Raw genomic sequence first — 24,376 nt, 5'->3', positions numbered from 1 at the left:
TGAGCATTCAGCTAACAGAGTTAAACCATACTTTTGATTGAGCAGTTTTGAAACACTCTGTCTGTAGAAAATGCAACTGGACATACGTAGCGCTAAGTGGGTAATAGTGGAAAAAAGAATATGTTCAAATATAAACTACACAGAATCATTGTATGAAACTTCTTTCTGTTCTGTGCATTCAACTAACAGAGTTGAACCTTACTTTTGATTGAGCCGTTCTGAAACACTCTTTCTGTAGAAACTGCAATTGGGCATTCTGAGCGCTAAGAGGCCTATATTGGGAAAAAGAATGTCTACAAATAAAAACTACACAGAAGAATTGTGTGAAACTTCTTTCTGTTCTGTTTTTTCAACTAAAAGAGTTGAACCTTAGTTTTGATTGAACCGTTCTGAAACACTCTTTCTGTAGAAAATGCAAGTGGAGATTCGGAGCGCTAAGAGGGTAATAGTGGAAAAAGGAATGTCTCCAAATATAAACTACACAGAATCATTCTGTGAAACTTCTTTCTGATCTGTGCATTCAGCTAACAGAGTTAAACCATACTTTTGATTGAGCAGATCTGAACACTCTTTCTGTAGAAAATGCAACTGGACATTTGGAGCTCTAAGAGAGTAGTAGTGGAAAAAGGAATATATTCAAATATAAACTACACAGAAGCATTCTGTGAAACTTCTTTCTGATCTGAGCATTCAGCTAACAGAGTTAAACCATACTTTTGATTGAGCAGTTTTGAAACACTCTGTCTGTAGAAAATGCAACTGGACATTCGTAGCGCCAAGTGGGTAATAGTGGAAAAAAGAATATGTTCAAATATAAACTACACAGAAGCATTGTATGAAACTTCTTTCTGTTCTGTGCATTCAACTAACAGAGTTGAACCTTACTTTTGATTGAGCCGTTCTGAAACACTCTTTCTGTAGAAACTGCAATTGGACATTCTGAGTGCTAAGAGGCCTCTATTGGGAAAAATAATATCTTCAAATAAAAACTACACAGAAGCATTGTGTGAAACTTCTTTCTGTTCTGTTTGTTCAACTAAAAGAGTTGAATCTTAGTTTTGATTGAGCCCTTCTGAAACACTCTTTCTGTAGAAAATGCAAGTGGAGATTCGAAGCGCTAAGAGGGTAATAGTGGAAAAAGGAATGTCTCCAAATATAAACTACACAGAATCATTCTGTGAAACTTCTTTCTGATCTGTGCATTCAGCTAACAGAGTTAAAACATACTTTTGATTGAGCAGATCTGAACACTCTTTCTGTAGAAAATGCAACTGGACATTTGGAGCGCTAAGAGAGTAGTAGTGGAAAAAGGAATATATTCAAATATAAACTACACAGAAGCATTCTGTGAAACTTCTTTCTGATCTGAGCATTCAGCTAACAGAGTTAAACCATACTTTTGATTGAGCAGTTTTGAAACACTCTGTCTGTAGAAAATGCAACTGGAAATTCGTAGCGCTAAGTGGGTAATAGTGGAAAAAAGAATATGTTCAAATATAAACTACACAGAAGCATTGTATGAAACTTCTTTCTGTTCTGTGCATTCAACTAACAGAGTTGAACCTTACTTTTGATTGAGCCGTTCTGAAACACTCTTTCTGTAGAAACTGCAATTGGACATTCTGAGCGCTAAGAGGCCTATATTGGGAAAAAGAATGTCTTCAAATAAAAACTACACAGAAGAATTGTGTGAAACTTCTTTCTGTTCTGTTTGTTCAACTAAAAGAGTTGAACCTTAGTTTTGATTGAGCCCTTCTGAAACACTCTTTCTGTAGAAAATGCAAGTGGAGATTCGAAGGGCTAAGAGGGTAATAGTGGAAAAAGGAATGTCTCCAAATATAAACTACACAGAATCATTCTGTGAAACTTCTTTCTGATCTGTGCATTCAGCTAACAGAGTTAAACCATACTTTTGATTGAGCAGATCTGAACACTCTTTCTGTAGAAAATGCAACTGGACATTTGGAGCGCTAAGAGAGTAGTAGTGGAAAAAGGAATATATTCAAATATAAACTACACAGAAGCATTCTGTGAAACTTCTTTCTGATCTGAGCATTCAGCTAACAGAGTTAAACCATACTTTTGATTGAGCAGTTTTCAAACACTCTGTCTGTAGAAAATGCAACGGGACATTCGTAGCGCTAAGTGGGTAATAGTGGAAAAAAGAATATGTTCAAATATAAACTACACAGAAGCATTGTATGAAACTTCTTTCTGTTCTGTGCATTCAACTAACAGGGTTGAACCTTACATTTTATTGAGCCTTTCTTAAACACTCTTTCTGTAGAAACTGCAATTGGACATTCTGAGTGCTAAGAGGCCTCTATTGGGAAAAATAATATCTTCAATTAAAAACTACACAGAAGCATTGTCTGAAACTTATTTGGGATATGTTCATTAAGCTAACAGAGTTAAACCATACTTTTGATTGCGCAGTTCTGAACACTCTTTCTGTAGAAAATGCAAGTGGACATTCGGAGCGCTAAGAGGGTAATAGTGGAAAAAGGAATATATTCAAATATAAACTACACAGTAGCATTCTGTGAAAATCCTTTCTGTTCTGTGCATTCAACTAACAGAGTTGAACCTTACTTTTGATTGAGCCGTTCTGAAACACTCTTTCTGTAGAAACTGCAATTGGACATGCTAAGCGCTAAGAGGCCTACATTGGGAAAAAGAATATCTTCAAATAAAAACTACACAGATACATTCTGTGAAACTTATTTCTGATCTGTAAATTCAGTTAACAGAGATAAAACATATTTTTGATTGAGCAGTTATGAAACACTCTTTTTGTAGAAAATGCAAGTGGAGATTCCGAGCGCTAAGAGGGTAACAGTGGAAAAAGGAATGTCTTCAAATATAAACTACACAGAATCATTCGGTGAAACTGCTTTCTGATCTGTGCATTCAGCTAACAGAGTTAAACCATACTTTTGATTGAGCAGATCTGAACACTCTTTCTGTAGAAAATGCAACTGCACATTTGGAGCGCTAAGAGCGTAGTAGTGGAAAAAGGAATATATTCAAATATAAACTACACAGAAGCATTCTGTGAAACTTCTTTCTGATCTGAGCATTCAGCTAACAGAGTTAAACCATACTTTTGATTGAACAGTTTTGAAACACTCTGTCTGTAGAAAATGCAACTGGACATTCGTAGCGCTAAGTGGGTAATAGTGGAAAAAAGAATATGTTCAAATATAAACTACACAGAAGCATTGTATGAGACTTCTTTCTGTTCTGTGCATTCAACTAACAGAGATGAACCTTACTTTTGATTGAGCCGTTCTGAAACACTCTTTCTGTAGAAACTGCAATTGGACATTCTGAGCGCTAGGAGGCCTATATTGGGAAAATGAATGTCTACAAATAAAAACTACACAGAAGAATTGTGTGAAACTTCTTTCTGTTCTGTTTGTTCAACTAAAAGAGTTGAACCTTAGTTTTGATTGAGCCGTTCTGAAACAATCTTTCTGTAGAAAATGCAAGTGGAGATTCGGAGCGCTAAGAGGGTAATAGTGGAAAAAGGAATGTCTCCAAATATAAACTACACAGAATCATTCGGTGAAACTTCTTTCTGATCTGTGCATTCAGCTAACAGAGTTAAACCATACTTTTGATTGAGCAGATCTGAACACTCTTTCTGTAGAAAATGCAACTGGACATTTGGAGCCCTAAGAGAGTAGTAGTGGAAAAAGGAATATATTCAAATATAAACTACACAGAAGCATTCTGTGAAACTTCTTTCTGATCTGAGCATTCAGCTAACAGAGTTAAACCATACTTTTGATTGAGCAGTTTTGAAACACTCTGTCTGTAGAAAATGCAACGGGACATTCGTAGCGCTAAGTGGGTAATAGTGGAAAAAAGAATATGTTCAAATATAAACTACACAGAAGCATTGTATGAAACTTCTTTCTGTTCTGTGCATTCAACTAACAGAGTTGAACCTTACTTTTGATTGAGCCGTTCTGAAACACTCTTTCTGTAGAAACTGCAATTGGACATTCTGAGCGCTAAGAGTTCTCTATTGGGAAAAATAATATCTTCAAATAAAAACTACAGAGAAGCATTGTGAGAAACTTATTTCTGATATGTTCATTAAGCTAACAGAGTTAAACCATACTTTTGATTGCGCAGTTCTGAACTCTCTTTCTGTAAAAAATGCAAGTGGACATTCGGAGCGCTAAGAGGGTAATAGTGGAAAAAGGAATATATTCAAATATAAACTACACAGTAGCATTCTGTGAAAATTCTTTCTGTTCTGTGCATTCAACTAACAGAGTTGAACCTTACTTTTGATTGAGCCGTTCTGAAACACTCTTTCTGTAGAAACTGCAATTGGACATGCTAAGCGCTAAGAGGCCTACATTGGTAAAAAGAATATCTTCAAATAAAAACTACACAAATGCATTCTGTGAAACTTATTTCTGATCTGTAAATTCAGTTAACAGAGATAAAACATATTTTTGATTGAGCAGTTATGAAACACTCTTTTTGTAGAAAATGCAAGAGGAGATTCGGAGCGCTAAGAGGGTAACAGTGGAAAAAGGAATGTCTTCAAATATAAACTACACAGAATCATTCGGTGAAACTTCTTTCTGATCTGTGCATTCAGCTAACAGAGTTAAACCATACTTTTGATTGAGCAGATCTGAACACTCTTTCTGTAGAAAATGCAACTGGACATTTGGAGCGCTAAGAGCGTAGTAGTGGAAAAAGGAATATATTCAAATATAAACTACACAGAAGCATTCTGTGAAACTTCTTTCTGATCTGAGCATTCAGCTAACAGAGTTAAACCATACTTTTGATTGAGCAGTTTTGAAACACTCTGTCTGTAGAAAATGCAACTGGACATTCGTAGCGCTAAGTGGGTAATAGTGGAAAAAAGAATATGTTCAAATATAAACTACACAGAAGCATTGTATGAAACTTCTTTCTGTACTGTGCATTCAACTAACAGAGTTGAACCTTACTTTTGATTGAGCCGTTCTGAAACACTCTTTCTGTAGAAACTGCAATTGGACATTCTGAGCGGTAAGAGGCCTATATTGGGAAAAAGAATGTCTACAAATTAAAACTACACAGAAGAATTGTGTGAAAATTCTTTCTGTTCTGTTTGTTCAACTAAAAGTGTTGAACCTTAGTTTTGATTGAGCCGTTCTGAAACACTCTTTCTGTAGAAAATGCAAGTGGAGATTCGGAGCGCTAAGAGGGTAATAGTGGAAAAAGGAATGTCTCCAAATATAAACTACACAGAATAATTCTGTGAAACTTCTTTCTGATCTGTGCATTCAGCTAACAGAGTTAAACCATACTTTTGTTTGAGGAGATCTGAACACTCTTTCTGTAGAAAATGCAACTGGACATTTGGAGCGCTAAGAGAGTAGTAGTGGAAAAAGGAATATATTCAAATATAAACTACACAGAAGCATTCTGTGAAACTTCTTTCTGATCTGAGAATTCAGCTAACAGAGTTAAACCATACTTTTGATTGAGCAGTTTTGAAACACTCTGTCTGCAGAAAATGCAACGGGACATTCGTAGCGCTAAGTGGGTAATAGTGGAAAAAAGAATATGTTCAAATATAAACTACACAGAAACATTGTATGAAACTACTTTCTGTTCTGTGCATTCAACTAACAGAGTTGAACCTTACTTTTGATTGAGCCGTTCTGAAACACTCTTTCTGTAGAAACTGCAATTGGACATTCTGAGCGCTAAGAGGCCTCTATTGGGGAAAATAATATCTTCAAATAAAAACTACACAGAAGCATTGTGTGAAACTTATTTCTGTTCTGTTTGTTCAACTAAAAGAGTTGAACCTTAGTTTTGGTTGAGCCGTTCTGAAACACTCTTTCTGTAGAAAATGCAAGTGGAGATTCGGAGCGCTAAGAGGGTAATAGTGGAAAAAGGAATGTCTACAAATATAAACTAAACAGAATCATTCTGTGAAACTTCTTTCTGATCTGTGCATTCAGCTAACAGAATTAAACCATACTTTTGATTGAGGAGATCTGAACACTCTTTCTGTAGAAAATGCAACTGGACATTTGGAGCGCTAGGAGAGTAGTAGTGGAAAAAGTAATATATTCAAATATAAACTACACAGAAGCATTCTGTGAAACTTCTTTCTGATCTGAGCATTCAGCTAACAGAGTTAAACCATACTTTTGATTGAGCAGTTTTGAAACATTCTGTCTGTAGAAAATGCAACGGGACATTCGTAGCGCTAAGTGGGTAATAGTGGAAAAAAGAATATGTTCAAATATAAACTACACAGAAGCATTGTATGAAACTTCTTTCTGTTCTGTGCATTCAACTAACAGAGTTGAACCTTACTTTTGATTGAGCCGTTCTGAAACACTCTTTCTGTAGAAACTGCAATTGGACATTCTGAGCGCTAAGAGGCCTCTATTGGGAAAAATAATATCTTCAAATAAAAACTACAGAGAAGCATTGTGAGAAACTTATTTCTGATATGTTCATTAAGCTAACAGAGTTAAACCATACTTTTGATTGCGCAGTTCTGAACACTCTTTCTGTAAAAAATGCAAGTGGACATTCGGAGCGCTAAGAGGGTAATAGTGGAAAAAGGAATATATTCAAATATAAACTACACAGTAGCATTCTGTGAAAATTCTTTCTGTTCTGTGCATTCAACTAACAGAGTTGAACCTTACTTTTGATTGAGCCGTTCTGAAACACTCTTTCTGTAGAAACTGCAATTGGACATGCTAAGCGCTAAGAGGCCTACATTGGTAAAAAGAATATCTTCAAATAAAAACTACACAAATGCATTCTGTGAAACTTATTTCTGATCTGTAAATTCAGTTAACAGAGATAAAACATATTTTTGATTGAGCAGTTATGAAACACTCTTTTTGTAGAAAATGCAAGAGGAGATTCGGAGCGCTAAGAGGGTAACAGTGGAAAAAGGAATGTCTTCAAATATAAACTACACAGAATCATTCGGTGAAACTTCTTTCTGATCTGTGCATTCAGCTAACAGAGTTAAACCATACTTTTGATTGAGCAGATCTGAACACTCTTTCTGTAGAAAATGCAACTGGACATTTGGAGCGCTAAGAGCGTAGTAGTGGAAAAAGGAATATATTCAAATATAAACTACACAGAAGCATTCTGTGAAACTTCTTTCTGATCTGAGCATTCAGCTAACAGAGTTAAACCATACTTTTGATTGAGCAGTTTTGAAACACTCTGTCTGTAGAAAATGCAACTGGACATTCGTAGCGCTAAGTGGGTAATAGTGGAAAAAAGAATATGTTCAAATATAAACTACACAGAAGCATTGTATGAAACTTCTTTCTGTACTGTGCATTCAACTAACAGAGTTGAACCTTACTTTTGATTGAGCCGTTCTGAAACACTCTTTCTGTAGAAACTGCAATTGGACATTCTGAGCGGTAAGAGGCCTATATTGGGAAAAAGAATGTCTACAAATAAAAACTACACAGAAGAATTGTGTGAAAATTCTTTCTGTTCTGTTTGTTCAACTAAAAGTGTTGAACCTTAGTTTTGATTGAGCCGTTCTGAAACACTCTTTCTGTAGAAAATGCAAGTGGAGATTCGGAGCGCTAAGAGGGTAATAGTGGAAAAAGGAATGTCTCCAAATATAAACTACACAGAATCATTCTGTGAAACTTCTTTCTGATCTGTGCATTCAGCTAACAGAGTTAAACCATACTTTTGTTTGAGGAGATCTGAACACTCTTTCTGTAGAAAATGCAACTGGACATTTGGAGCGCTAAGAGAGTAGTAGTGGAAAAAGGAATATATTCAAATATAAACTACACAGAAGCATTCTGTGAAACTTCTTTCTGATCTGAGCATTCAGCTAACAGAGTTAAACCATACTTTTGATTGAGCAGTTTTGAAACACTCTGTCTGCAGAAAATGCAACGGGACATTCGTAGCGCTAAGTGGGTAATAGTGGAAAAAAGAATATGTTCAAATATAAACTACACAGAAACATTGTATGAAACTACTTTCTGTTCTGTGCATTCAACTAACAGAGTTGAACCTTACGTTTGATTGAGCCGTTCTGAAACACTCTTTCTGTAGAAACTGCAATTGGACATTCTGAGCGCTAAGAGGCCTCTATTGGGGAAAATAATATCTTCAAATAAAAACTACACAGAAGCATTGTGTGAAACTTATTTCTGTTCTGTTTGTTCAACTAAAATATTTGAACCTTAGTTTTGTTTGAGCCGTTCTGAAACACTCTTTCTGTAGAAAATGCAATTGGAGATTCGGAGCGCTAAGAGGGTAATAGTGGAAAAAGGAATGTCTACAAATATAAACTAAACAGAATCATTCTGTGAAACTTCTTTCTGATCTGTGCATTCAGCTAACAGAGTTAAACCATACTTTTGATTGAGCAGATCTGAACACTCTTTCTGTAGAAAATGCAACTGGACATTTGGAGCGCTAAGAGAGTAGTAGTGGAAAAAGGAATATATTCAAATATAAACTACACAGAAGCATTCTGTGAAACTTCTTTCTGATCTGAGCATTCAGCTAACAGAGTTAAACCATACTTTTGATTGAGCAGTTTTGAAACACTCTGTCTGTAGAAAATGCAACTGGACATTCGTAGCACTAAGTGGGTAATAGTGGAAAAAAGAATATGTTCAAATATAAACTACACAGAAGCATTGTATGAAACTTCTTTCTGTTCTGTGCATTCAACTAACAGAGTTGAACCTTACTTTTGATTGAGCCGTTCTGAAACACTCTTTCTGTAGAAACTGCAATTGGTCATTCTGAGCGCTAAGAGGCCTCTTTTGGGAAAAATAATATCTTCAAATAAAAACTACACAGAAGCATTGTGTGAAACTTATTTCTGATATGTTCATTAAGCTAACAGAGTTAAACCATACTTTTGATTGCGCAGTTCTGAACACTCTTTCTGTAGAAAATGCAAGTTTACATTCGGAGCGCTAAGAGGGTAATAGTGGAAAAAGGAATATATTTAAATATAAACTACACAGTAGCATTCTGTGAAAATTCTTTCTGTTCTGTGCATTCAACTAACAGAGTTGAACCTTACTTTTGATTGAGCCGTTCTGAAACACTCTTTCTGTAGAAACTGCAATTGGACATGCTAAGCGCTAAGAGGCCTACATTGGGAAAAAGAATATCTTCAAATAAAAACTACACAGATGCATTCTGTGAAACTTATTTCTGATCTGTAAATTCAGTTAACAGAGATAAAACATATTTTTGATTGAGCAGTTATGAAACACTCTTTTTGTAGAAAATGCAAGTGGAGATTCGGAGCGCTAAGAGGGTAATAGTGGAAAAAGGAATGTCTTCAAATATAAACTACACAGAATCATTCGGTGAAACTTCTTTCTGATCTGTGCATTCAGCTAACAGAGTTAAACCATACTTTTGATTGAGCAGATCTGAACACTCTTTCTGTAGAAAATGCAACTGGACATTTGGAGCGCTAAGAGCGTAGTAGTGGAAAAAGGAATATATTCAAATATAAACTACACAGAAGCATTCTGTGAAACTTCTTTCTGATCTGAGCATTCAGCTAACAGAGTTAAACCATACTTTTGATTGAGCAGTTTTGAAACACTCTGTCTGTAGAAAATGCAACTGGACATTCGTAGCGCTAAGTGGGTAATAGTGGAAAAAAGAATATGTTCAAATATAAACTACACAGAATCATTGTATGAAACTTCTTTCTGTTCTGTGCATTCAACTAACAGAGTTGAACCTTACTTTTGATTGAGCCGTTCTGAAACACTCTTTCTGTAGAAACTGCAATTGGACATTCTGAGCGCTAAGAGGCCTATATTGGGAAAAAGAATGTCTACAAATAAAAACTACACAGAAGAATTGTGTGAAACTTCTTTCTGTTCTCTTTGTTCAACTAAAAGAGTTGAACCTTAGTTTTGATTGAACCGTTCTGAAACACTCTTTCTGTAGAAAATGCAAGTGGAGATTCGGAGCGCTAAGAAAGTAATAGTGGAAAAAGGAATGTCTCCAAATATAAACTACACAGAATCATTCTGTGAAACTTCTTTCTGATCTGTGCATTCAGCTAACAGAGTTAAACCATACTTTTGATTGAGCAGATCTGAACACTCTTTCTGTAGAAAATGCAACTGGACATTTGGAGCGCTAAGAGAGTAGTAGTGGAAAAAGGAATATATTCAAATATAAACTACACAGAAGCATTCTGTGAAACTTCTTTCTGATCTGAGCATTCAGCTAACAGAGTTAAACCATACTTTTGATTGAGCAGTTTTGAAACACTCTGTCTGTAGAAAATGCAACTGGACATTCGTAGCGCTAAGTGGGTAATAGTGGAAAAAAGAATATGTTCAAATATAAACTACACAGAAGCATTGTATGAAACTTCTTTCTGTTCTGTGCATTCAACTAACAGAGTTGAACCTTACTTTTGATTGAGCCGTTCTGAAACACTCTTTCTGTAGAAACTGCAATTGGACATTCTGAGCGCTAAGAGGCCTCTATTGGGAAAAATAATATCTTCAAATAAAAACTACACAGAAGCATTGTGTGAAACTTATTACTGATATGTTCATTAAGCTAACAGAGTTAAACCATACTTTTGATTGCGCAGTTCTGAACAATCTTTCTGTAGAAAATGCAAGTGGACATTCGGAGCGCTAAGAGGTTAATAGTGGAAAAAGGAATATATTCAAATATAAACTACACAGTAGCATTCTGTGAAAATTCTTTCTGTTCTGTGCATTCAACTAACAGAGTTGAACCTTACTTTTGATTGAGCCGTTCTGAAACACTCTTTCTGTAGAAACTGCATTTGGACATGCTAAGCGCTAAGAGGCCTACATTGGGAAAAAGAATATCTTCAAATAAAAACTACACAGATGCATTCTGTGAAACTTATTTCTGATCTGTAAATTCAGTTAACAGAGATAAAACATATTTTTGATTGAGCAGTTATGAAACACTCTTTTTGTAGAAAATGCAAGTGGAGATTCGGAGCGCTAAGAGGGTAATAGTGGAAAAAGGAATGTCTTCAAATATAAACTACACAGAATCATTCGGTGAAACTTCTTTCTGATCTGTGCATTCAGCTAACAGAGTTAAACCATACTTTTGATTGAGCAGATCTGAACACTCTTTCTGTAGAAAATGCAACTGGACATTTGGAGCGCTAAGAGCGTAGTAGTGGAAAAAGGAATATATTCAAATATAAACTACACAGAAGCATTCTGTGAAACTTCTTTCTGATCTGAACATTCAGCTAACAGAGTTAAACCATACTTTTGATTGAGCAGTTTTGAAACACTGTCTGTAGAAAATGCAACTGGACATTCGTAGCGCTAAGTGGGTAATAGTGGAAAAAAGAATATGTTCAAATATAAACTACACAGAAGCATTGTATGAAACTTCTTTCTGTTCTGTGCATTCAACTAACAGAGTTGAACCTTACTTTTGATTGAGCCGTTCTGAAACCCTCTTTCTGTAGAAACTGCAATTGGACATTCTGAGCGCTAAGAGGCCGATATTGGGAAAAAGAATGTCTACAAATAAAAACTACACAGAATAATTGTGTGAAACTTCTTTCTGTTCTGTTTGTTCAACTAAAAGAGTTGAACCTCAGTTTTGATTGAGCCGTTCTGAAACACTCTTTCTGTAGAAAATGCAAGTGGAGATTCGGAGCGCTAAGAGGGTAATAGTGGAAAAAGGAATGTCTCCAAATATAAACTACACAGAATCATTCTGTGAAACTTCTTTCTGATCTGTGCATTCAGCTAACAGAGTTAAACCATACTTTTGATTGAGCAGATCTGAACACTCTTTCTGTAGAAAATGCAACTGGACATTTGGAGCGCTAAGAGAGTAGTAGTGGAAAAAGGAATATATTCAAATATAAACTACACAGAAGCATTCTGTGAAACTTCTTTCTGATCTGAGCATTCAGCTAACAGAGTTAAACCATACTTTTGATTGAGCAGTTTTGAAACACTCTGTCTGTAGAAAATGCAACTGGACATTCGTAGCGCTAAGTGGGTAATAGTGGAAAAAAGAATATGTTCAAATATAAACTACACAGAAGCATTGTATGAAACTTCTTTCTGTTCTGTGCATTCAACTAACAGAGTTGAACCTTACTTTTGATTGAGCCGTTCTGAAACACTCTTTCTGTAGAAACTGCAATTGGACATTCTGAGCGCTAAGAGGCCTCTTTTGGGAAAAATAATATCTTCAAATAAAAACTACACAGAAGCATTGTGTGAAACTTATTTCTGATATGTTCATTAATCTAACAGAGTTAAACCATACTTTTGATTGCGCAGTTCTGAACACTCTTTCTGTAGAAAATGCAAGTGGACATTCGGAGCGCTAAGAGGGTAATAGTGGAAAAAGGAATATATTTAAATATAAACTACACAGTAGCATTCTGTGAAAATTCTTTCTGTTCTGTGCATTCAACTAACAGAGTTGAACCTTACTTTTGATTGAGCCGTTCTGAAACACTCTTTCTGTAGAAACTGCAATTGGACATGCTAAGCGCTAAGAGGCCTACATTGGGAAAAAGAATATCTTCAAATAAAAACTACACAGATGCATTCTGTGAAACTTATTTCTGATCTGTAAATTCAGTTAACAGAGATAAAACATATTTTTGATTGAGCAGTTATGAAACACTCTTTTTGTAGAAAATGCAAGTGGAGATTCGGAGCGCTAAGAGGGTAATAGTGGAAAAAGGAATGTCTTCAAATATAAACTACACAGAATCATTCGGTGAAACTTCTTTCTGATCTGTGCATTCAGCTAACAGAGTTAAACCATACTTTTGATTGAGCAGATCTGAACACTCTTTCTGTAGAAAATGCAACTGGACATTTGGAGCGCTAAGAGCGTAGTAGTGGAAAAAGGAATATATTCAAATATAAACTACACAGAAGCATTCTGTGAAACTTCTTTCTGATCTGAGCATTCAGCTAACAGAGTTAAACCATACTTTTGATTGAGCAGTTTTGAAACACTCTGTCTGTAGAAAATGCAACTGGACATTCGTAGCGCTAAGTGGGTAATAGTGGAAAAAAGAATATGTTCAAATATAAACTACACAGAATCATTGTATGAAACTTCTTTCTGTTCTGTGCATTCAACTAACAGAGTTGAACCTTACTTTTGATTGACCAGTTCTGAAACACTCTTTCTGTAGAAACTGCAATTGGACATTCTGAGCGCTAAGAGGCCTATATTGGGAAAAAGAATGTCTACAAATAAAAACTACACAGAAGAATTGTGTGAAACTTCTTTCTGTTCTGTTTGTTCAACTAAAAGAGTTGAACATTAGTTTTGATTGAACCGTTCTGAAACACTCTTTCTGTAGAAAATGCAAGTGGAGATTCGGAGCGCTAAGAGGGTAATAGTGGAAAAAGGAATGTCTCCAAATATAAACTACACAGAATCATTCTGTGAAATTTCTTTCTGATCTGTGCATTCAGCTAACAGAGTTAAAACATACTTTTGATTGAGCAGATCTGAACACTCTTTCTGTAGAAAATGCAACTGGACATTTTGAGCGCTAAGAGAGTAGTAGTGGAAAAAGGAATATATTCAAATATAAACTACACAGAAGCATTCTGTGAAACTTCTTTCTGATCTGAGCATTCAGCTAACAGAGTTAAACCATACTTTTGATTGAGCAGTTTTGAAACACTCTGTCTGTAGAAAATGCAACTGGACATTCGTAGCGCTAAGTGGGTAATAGTGGAAAAAAGAATATGTTCAAATATAAACTACACAGAAGCATTGTATGAAACTCCTTTCTGTTCTGTGCATTCAACTAACAGAGTTGAACCTTACTTTTGATTGAGCCTTTCTGAAACACTCTTTCTGTAGAAACTGCAATTGGACATTCTGAGCGCTAAGAGGCCTCTATTGGGAAAAATAATATCTTCAAATAAAAACTACACAGAAGCATTGTGTGAAACTTATTTCTGATATGTTCATTAAGCTAACAGAGTTAAACCATACTTTTGATTGCGCAGTTCTGAACAATCTTTCTGTAGAAAATGCAAGTGGACATTCGGAGCGCTAAGAGGGTAATAGTGGAAAAAGGAATATATTCAAACATAAACTACACAGTAGCATTCTGTGAAAATTCTTTCTGTTCTGTGCATTCAACTAACAGAGTTGAACCTTACTTTTGATTGAGCCGTTCTGAAACACTCTTTCTGTAGAAACTGCAATTGGACATGCTAAGCGCTAAGAGGCCTACATTGGGAAAAAGAATATCTTCAAATAAAAACTACACAGATGCATTCTGTGAAACTTATTTCTGATCTGTAAATTCAGTTAACAGAGATAAAACATATTTTTGATTGAGCAGTTATGAAACACTCTTTTTGTAGAAAATGCAAGTGGAGATTCGGAGCGCTAAGTGGGTAATAGAGGAAAAAGGAATGTCTTCAAATATAAACTACACAGAATCATTCGGTGAAACTTCTTTCTGATCTGTGCATTCAGCTAACAGAGTTAAACCATACTTTTGATTGAGCAGATCTGAACACTCTTTCTGTAGAAAATGCAACTGGACATTTGGAGCGCTAAGAGCGTAGTAGTGGAAAAAGGAATATATTCAAATATAAACTACACAGAAGCATTCTGTGAAACTTCTTTCTGATCTGAGCATTCAGCTAGCAGAGTTAAACCATACTTTTGATTGAGCAGTTTTGAAACACTCTGTCTGTAGAAAATGCAACGGGACATTCGTAGCGCTAAGTGGGTAATAGTGGAAAAAAGAATATGTTCAAATATAAACTACACAGAAGCATTGTATGAAACTTCTTTCTGTTCTGTGCATTCAACTAACAGAGTTGAACCTTACTTTTGATTGAGCCGTTCTGAAACACTCTTTCTGTAGAAACTGCAATTGGACATTCTGAGCGCTAAGAGGCCTCTATTGGGAAAAATAATATCTTCAAATAAAAACTACACAGAAACATTGTGTGAAACTTATTTCTGATATGTTCATTAAGCTAACAGAGTTAAACCATACTTTTGATTGCGCAGTTCTGAACACTCTTTCTGTAAAAAATGCAAGTGGACATTCGGAGCGCTAAGAGGGTAATAGTGGAAAAAGGAATATATTCAAATATAAACTACACAGTAGCATTCTGTGAAAATTCTTTCTGTTCTGTGCATTCAACTAACAGAGTTGAACCTTACTTTTGATTGAGCCGTTCTGAAACACTCTTTCTGTAGAAACTGCAATTGGACATGCTAAGCGCTAAGAGGCCTACATTGGGAAAAAGAATATCTTCAAATAAAAACTACACAGATGCATTCTGTGAAACTTATTTCTGATCTGTAAATTCAGTTAACAGAGATAAAACATATTTTTGATTGAGCAGTTATGAAACACTCTTTTTGTAGAAAATGCAAGTGGAGATTCGGAGCGCTAAGAGGGTAATAGTGGAAAAAGGAATGTCTTCAAATATAAACTACACAGAATCATTCGGTGAAACTTCTTTCTGATCTGTGCATTCAGCTAACAGAATTAAACCATACTTTTGATTGAGCACATCTGAACACTCTTTCTGTAGAAAATGCAACTGGACATTTGGAGCGCTAAGAGCGTAGTAGTGGAAAAAGGAATATATTCAAATATAAACTACACAGAAGCATTCTGTGAAACTTCTTTCTGATCTGAGCATTCAGCTAACAGAGTTAAACCATACTTTTGATTGAGCAGTTTTGAAACACTCTGTCTGTAGAAAATGCAACTGGACATTCGTAGCGCTAAGTGGGTAATAGTGGAAAAAAGATTATGTTCAAATATAAACTACACAGAAGCATTGTATGAAACTTCTTTCTGTTCTGTGCATTCAACTAACAGAGTTGAACCTTACTTTTGATTGAGCCGTTCTGAAACACTCTTTCTGTAGAAACTGCAATTGTACATTCTGAGCGCTAAGAGGCCTCTATTGGGAAAAATAATATCTTCAAATAAAAACTACACAGAAGCATTGTGTGAAACTTCTTTCTGTTCTGTTTGTTCAACTAAAAGAGTTGAACCTTAGTTTTGATTGAGCCCTTCTGAAACACTCTTTCTGTAGAAAATGCAAGTGGAGATTCGAAGCGCTAAGAGGGTAATAGTGGAAAAAGGAATGTCTCCAAATATAAACTACACAGAATCATTCTGTGAAACTTCTTTCTGATCTGTGCATTCAGCTAACAGAGTTAAACCATACTTTTGATTGAGCAGATCTGAACACTCTTTCTGTAGAAAATGCAACTGGACATTTGGAGCGCTAAGAGAGTAGTAGTGGAAAAAGGAATATATTCAAATATAAACTACACAGAAGCATTCTGTGAAACTTCTTTCTGATCTGAGCATTCAGCTAACAGAGTTAAACCATACTTCTGATTGAGCAGTTTTGAAACACTCTGTCTGTAGAAAATGCAACGGGACATTCGTAGCGCTAAGTGGGTAATAGTGGAAAAAAGAATATGTTCAAATATAAACTACACAGAAGCATTGTATGAAACTTCTTTCTGTTCTGTGCATTCAACTAACAGAGTTGAACCTTACTTTTGATTGAGCCTTTCTGAAACACTCTTTCTGTAGAAACTGCAATTGGACATTCTGAGCGCTAAGAGGCCTCTATTGGGAAAAATAATATCTTCAATTAAAAACTACACAGAAGCATTTTCTGAAACTTATTTGGGATATGTTCATTAAGCTAACAGAGTTAAACCATACTTTTGTTTGCGCAGTTCTGAACACTCTTTCTGTAGAAAATGCAAGTGGACATTCGGAGCGCTAAGAGGGTAATAGTGGAAAAAGGAATATATTCAAATATAAACTACACAGTAGCATTCTGTGAAAATTCTTTCTGTTCTGTGCATTCAACTAACAGAGTTGAACCTTACTTTTGATTGAGCCGTTCTGAAACACTCTTTCTGTAGAAACTGCAATTGCACATGCTAAGCGCTAAGAGGCCTACATTGGGAAAAAGAATATCTTCAAATAAAAACTACACAGATGCATTCTGTGAAACTTATTTCTGATCTGTAAATTCAGTTAACAGAGATAAAACATATTTTTGATTGAGCAGTTATGAAACACTCTTTTTGTAGAAAATGCAAGTGGAGATTCGGAGCGCTAAGAGGGTAACAGTGGAAAAAGGAATGTCTTCAAATATAAACTACACAGAATCATTCGGTGAAACTTCTTTCTGATCTGTGCATTCAGCTAACAGAGTTAAACCATACTTTTGATTGAGCAGATCTGAACACTCTTTCTGTAGAAAATGCAACTGGACATTTGGAGCGCTAAGAGCGTAGTAGTGGAAAAAGGAATATATTCAAATATAAACTACACAGAAGCATTCTGTGAAACTTCTTTCTGATCTGAGCATTCAGCTAGCAGAGTTAAACCATACTTTTGATTGAGCAGTTTTGAAACACTCTGTCTGTAGAAAATGCAACTGGACATTCGTAGCGCTAAGTGGGTAATAGTGGAAAAAAGAATATGTTCAAATATAAACTACACAGAAGCATTGTATGAAACTTCTTTCTGTTTTGTGCATTCAACTAACAGAGATGAACCTTACTTTTGATTGAGCCGTTCTGAAACACTCTTTCTGTAGAAACTGCAATTGGACATTCTGAGCGCTAGGAGGCCTATATTGGGAAAAAGAATGTCTACAAATAAAAACTACACAGAAGAATTGTGTGAAACTTCTTTCTGTTCTGTTTGTTCAACTAAAAGAGTTGAACCTTAGTTTTGATTGAGCCGTTCTGAAACACTCTTTCTTTAGAAAATGCAAGTGGAGATTCGGAGCGCTAAGAGGGTAATTGTGGAAAAAGGAATGTCTCCAAATATAAACTACACAGAATCATTCGGTGAAACTTCTTTCTGATCTGTGCATTCAGCTAACAGGGTTAAACCATACTTTTGATTGAGCAGATCTGAACACTCTTTCTGTAGAAAATGCAACTGGACATTTGGAGCCCTAAGAGAGTAGTAGTGGAAAAAGGAATATATTCAAATATAAACTACACAGAAGCATTCTGTGAAACTTCTTTCTGATCTGAGCATTCAGCTAACAGAGTTAAACCATACTTTTGATTGAGCAGTTTTGAAACACTCTGTCTGTAGAAAATGCAACGGGACATTCGTAGCGCTAAGTGGGTAATAGTGGAAAAAAGAATATGTTCAAATATAAACTACACAGAAGCATTGTATGAAACTTCTTTCTGTTCTGTGCATTCAACTAACAGAGTTGAACCTTACTTTTGATTGAGCCGTTCTGAAACACTCTTTCTGTAGAAACTGCAATTGGACATTCTGAGCGCTAAGAGGCCTCTATTGGGAAAAATAATATCTTCAAATAAAAACTACACAGAAGCATTGTGAGAAACTTATTTCTGATATGTTCATTAAGCTAACAGAGTTAAACCATACTTTTGATTGCGCAGTTCTGAACACTCTTTCTGTAGAAAATGCAAGTGGACATTCGGAGCGCTAAGAGGGTAATCGTGGAAAAAGGAATATATTCAAATATAAACTACACAGTAGCATTCTGTGAAAATTCTTTCTGTTCTGTGCATTCAACTAACAGAGTTGAACCTTACTTTTGATTGAGCCGTTCTGAAACACTCTTTCTGTAGAAACTGCATTTGGACATGCTAAGCGCTAAGAGGCCTACATTGGGAAAAAGAATATCTTCAAATAAAAACTACACAGATGCATTCTGTGAAACTTATTTCTGATCTGTAAATTCAGTTAACAGAGATAAAACATATTTTTGATTGAGCAGTTATGAAACACTCTTTTTGTAGAAAATGCAAGTGGAGATTCGGAGCGCTAAGAGGTTAATAGTGGAAAAAGGAATGTCTTCAAATATAAACTACACAGAATCATTCGGTGAAACTTCTTTCTGATCTGTGCATTCAGCTAACAGAGTTAAACCATACTTTTGATTGAGCAGATCTGAACACTCTTTCTGTAGAAAATGCAACTGGACATTTGGAGCGCTAAGAGCGTAGTAGTGGAAAAAGGAATATATTCAAATATAAACTACACAGAAGCATTCTGTGAAACTTCTTTCTGATCTGAGCATTCAGCTAACAGAGTTAAACCATACTTTTGATTGAGCAGTTTTGAAACACTCTGTCTGTAGAAAATGCAACTGGACATTCGTAGCGCTAAGTGGGTAATAGTGGAAAAAAGAATATGTTCAAATATAAACTACACAGAAGCATTGTATGAAACTTCTTTCTGTTCTGTGCATTCAACTAACAGAGTTGAACCTTACTTTTGATTGAGCCGTTCTGAAACACTCTTTCTGTAGAAACTGCAATTGGACATTCTGAGCGCTAAGAGGCCTATATTGGGAAAAAGAATGTCTACAAATAAAAACTACACAGAAGAATTGTGTGAAACTTCTTTCTGTTCTGTTTGTTCAACTAAAAGAGTTGAACCTTAGTTTTGATTGAGCCGTTCTGAAACACTCTTTCTGTAGAAAATGCAAGTGGAGATTCGGAGCGCTAAGAGGGTAATAGTGGAAAAAGGAATGTCTCCAAATATAAACTACACAGAATCATTCTGTGAAACTTCTTTCTGATCTGTGCATTCAGCTAACAGAGTTAAACCATACTTTTGATTGAGCAGATCTGAACACTCTTTCTGTAGAAAATGCAACTGGACATTTGGAGCGCTAAGAGAGTAGTAGTGGAAAAAGGAATATATTCAAATATAAACTACACAGAAGCATTCTGTGAAACTTCTTTCTGATCTGAGCATTCAGCTAACAGAGTTAAACCATACTTTTGATTGAGGAGTTTTGAAACACTCTGTCTGTAGAAAATGCAACTGGACATTCGTAGCGCTAAGTGGGTAATAGTGGAAAAAAGAATATGTTCAAATATAAACTACACAGAAGCATTGCATGAAACTTCTTTCTGTTCTGTGCATTCAACTAACAGAGTTGAACCTTACCTTTGATTGAGCCGTTCTGAAACACTCTTTCTGTAGAAACTGCAATTGGACATTCTGAGCGCTAAGAGGCCTCTATTGGGAAAAATAATATCTTCAAATAAAAACTACACAGAAGCATTGTGTGAAACTTATTTCTGATATGTTCATTAAGCTAACAGAGTTAAACCATACTTTTGATTGCGCAGTTCTGAACACTCTTTCTGTAGAAAATGCAAGTGGACATTCGGAGCACTAAGAGTGTAATAGTGGAAAAAGCAATATATTCAAATATAAACTACACAGTAGCATTCTGTGAAAATTCTTTCTGTTCTGTGCATTCAACTAACAGAGTTGAACCTTACTTTTGATTGAGCCGTTCTGAAACACTCTTTCTGTAGAAACTGCAATTGGACATGATAAGCGCTAAGAGGCCTACATTGGGAAAAAGAATATCTTCAAATAAAAACTACACAGATGCATTCTGTGAAACTTATTTCTGATCTGTAAATTCAGTTAACAGAGATAAAACATATTTTTGATTGAGCAGTTATGAAACACTCTTTTTGTAGAAAATGCAAGTGGAGATTCGGAGCGCTAAGAGGGTAATAGTGGAAAAAGGAATGTCGTCAAATATAAACTACACAGAATCATTCGGTGAAACTTCTTTCTGATCTGTGCATTCAGCTAACAGAGTTAAACCATACTTTTGATTGAGCACATCTGAACACTCTTTCTGTAGAAAATGCAACTGGACATTTGGAGCGCTAAGAGCGTAGTAGTGGAAAAAGGAATATATTCAAATATAAACTACACAGAAGCATTCTGTGAAACTTCTTTCTGATCTGAGCATTCAGCTAACAGAGTTAAACCATACTTTTGATTGAGCAGTTTTGAAACACTCTGTCTGTAGAAAATGCAACTGGACATTCGTAGCGCTAAGTGGGTAATAGTGGAAAAAAGATTATGTTCAAATATGAACTACACAGAAGCATTGTATGAAACTTCTTTCTGTTCTGTGCATTCAACTAACAGAGTTGAACCTTACTTTTGATTGAGCCGTTCTGAAACACTCTTTCTGTAGAAACTGCAATTGGACACTCTGAGCGCTAAGAGGCCTATATTGGGAAAAAGAATGCCTACAAATAAAAACTACACAGAAGAATTGTGTGAAACTTCTTTCTGTTCTGTTTGTTCAACTAAAAGAGTTGAACCTTAGTTTTGATTGAGCCGTTCTGAAACACTCTTTCTGTAGAAAATGCAAGTGGAGATTTGAAGCGCCAAAGGGTAATAGTGGAAAAAGGAATGTCTCCAAATATAAACTACACAGAATCATTCTGTGAAACTTCTTTCTGATCTGTGCATTCAGCTAACAGAGTTAAACCATACTTTTGATTGAGCAGATCTGAACACTCTTTCTGTAGAAAATGCAACTGGACATTTGGAGCGCTAAGAGAGTAGTAGTGGAAAAAGGAATATATTCAAATATAAACTACACAGAATCATTCTGTGAAACTTCTTTCTGATCTGAGCATTCAGCTAACAGAGTTAAACCATACTTTTGATTGAGCAGTTTTGAAACACTCTGTCTGTAGAAAATGCAACTGGACATTCCTAGCGCTAAGTGGGTAATAGTGGAAAAAAGAATATGTTCAAATATGAACTACACAGAAGCATTGTATGAAACTTCTTTCTGTTCTGTGCATTCAACTAACAGAGTTGAACCTTACTTTTGATTGAGCCGTTCTGAAACACTCTTTCTGTAGAAACTGCAATTGGACATTCTGAGCGCTAAGAGGCCTCTATTGGGAAAAATAATATCTTCAAATAAAAACTACACAGAAGCATTGTGTGAAACTTATTTCTGATATGTTCATTAAGCTAACAGAGTTAAACCATACTTTGATTTCGCAGTTCTGAACACTCTTTCTGTAGAAAATGCAAGTGGACATTCGGAGCGCTAAGAGGGTAATAGTGGAAAAAGGAATATATTCAAATATAAACTACACAGTAGCATTCTGTGAAAATTCTTTCTGTTCTGTGCATTCAACTAACAGAGTTGAACCTTACTTTTGATTGAGCCGTTCTGAAACACTCTTTCTGTAGAAACTGCAATTGGACATGCTAAGCGCTAAGAGGCCTACATTGGGAAAAAGAATATCTTCAAATAAAAACTACACAGATGCATTCTGTGAAACTTATTTCTGATCTGTAAATTCAGTTAACAGAGATAAAACATATTTTTGATTGAGCAGTTATGAAACACTCTTTTTGTAGAAAATGCAAGTGGAGATTCGGAGCGCTAAGAGGGTAATAGTGGAAAAAGGAATGTCTTCAAATATAAACTACAGAGAATCATTCGGTGAAACTTCTTTCTGATCTGTGCATTCAGCTAACAGAGTTAAACCATACTTTTGATTGAGCAGATCTGAACACTCTTTCTGTAGAAAATGCAACTGGACATTTGGAGCGCTAAGTGCGTAGTAGTGGAAAAAGGAATATATTCAAATATAAACTACACAGAAGCATTCTGTGAAACTTCTTTCTGATCTGAGCATTCAGCTAACAGAGTTAAACCATACTTTTGATTGAGCAGTTTTGAAACACTCTGTCTGTAGAAAATGCAACTGGACATTCGTAGCGCTAAGTGGGTAATAGTGGAAAAAAGAATATGTTCAAATATAAACTACACAGAAGCATTGTATGAAACTTATTTCTGTTCTGTGCATTCAACTAACAGAGTTGAACCTTACTTTTGATTGAGCCGTTCTGAAACACTCTTTCTGTAGAAACTGCAATTGGACATTCTGAGCGCTAAGAGGCCTCTATTGGGAAAAATAATATCTTCAAATAAAAACTACACAGAAGCATTGTGTGAAACTTATTTCTGATATGTTCATTAAGCTAACAGAGTTAAACCATATTTTTGATTGCGCAGTTCTGAACACTCTTTCTGTAAAAAATGCAAGTGGACATTCGGAGCGCTAAGAGGGTAATAGTGGAAAAAGGAATATATTCAAATATAAACTACACAGTAGCATTCTGTGAAAATTCTTTCTGTTCTGTGCATTCAACTAACAGAGTTGAACCTTACTTTTGATTGAGCCGTTCTGAAACACTCTTTCTGCAGAAACTGCAATTGGACATGCTAAGCGCTAAGAGGCCTACATTGGGAAAAAGAATATCTTCAAATAAAAACTACACAGATGCATTCTGTGAAACTTATTTCTGATCTGTAAATTCAGTTAACAGAGATAAAACATATTTTTGATTGAGCAGTTATGAAACACTCTTTTTGTAGAAAATGCAAGTGGAGATTCGGAGCGCTAAGAGGGTAATAGTGGAAAAAGGAATGTCTTCAAATATAAACTACACAGAATCATTCGGTGAAACTTCTTTCTGATCTGTGCATTCAGCTAACAGAGTTAAACCATACTTTTGATTGAGCAGATCTGAACACTCTTTCTGTAGAAAATGCAACTGGACATTTGGAGCGCTAAGAGCGTAGTAGTGGAAAAAGGAATATATTCAAATATAAACTACACAGAAGCATTCTGTGAAACTTCTTTCTCATCTGAGCATTCAGCTAACAGAGTTAAACCATACTTTTGATTGAGCAGTTTTGAAACACTCTGTCTGTAGAAAATGCAACTGGACATTCGTAGCGCTAAGTGGGTAATAGTGGAAAAAAGAATATGTTCAAATATAAACTACACAGAAGCATTGTATGAAACTTCTTTCTGTTCTGTGCATTCAACTAACAGAGTTGAACCTTACTTTTGATTGAGCCGTTCTGAAACACTCTTTCTGTAGAAACTGCAAATGGACATTCTGAGAGCTAAGAGGCCTATATTGGGAAAAAGAATGTCTACAAATAAAAACTACACAGAAGAATTGTGTGAAACTTCTTTCTGTTCTGTTTGTTCAACTAAAAGAGTTGAACCTTAGTTTTGATTGAGCCGTTCTGAAACACTCTTTCTGTAGAAAATGCAAGTGGAGATTCGGAGCGCTAAGAGGGTAATAGTGGAAAAAGGAATGTCTCCAAATATAAACTACACAGAATCATTCTGTGAAACTTCTTTCTGATCTGTGCATTCAGCTAACAGTGTTAAACCATACTTTTGATTGAGCAGTTCTGAACACTCTTTCTGTAGAAAATGCAACTGGACATTTGGAGCGCTAAGAGAGTAGTAGTGGAAAAAGGAATATATTCAAATATAAACTACACAGAAGCATTCTGTGAAACTTCTTTCTAATCTGAGCATTCAGCTAACAGAGTTAAACCATACTTTTGATTGAGCAGTTTTGAAACACTCTGTCTGTAGAAAATGCAACTGGACATTCGTAGCGCTAAGTGGGTAATAGTGGAAAAAAGAATATGTTCAAATATAAACTACA

The sequence above is a fragment of the Symphalangus syndactylus genome, chromosome 12, assembly GCF_028878055.3.
Source record: "Symphalangus syndactylus isolate Jambi chromosome 12, NHGRI_mSymSyn1-v2.1_pri, whole genome shotgun sequence".
Lineage (NCBI taxonomy): Eukaryota > Metazoa > Chordata > Mammalia > Primates > Hylobatidae > Symphalangus > Symphalangus syndactylus.
The sequence above is the reverse complement of the archived record's forward strand: the minus strand, read 5'-3'. Positions refer to the sequence as shown.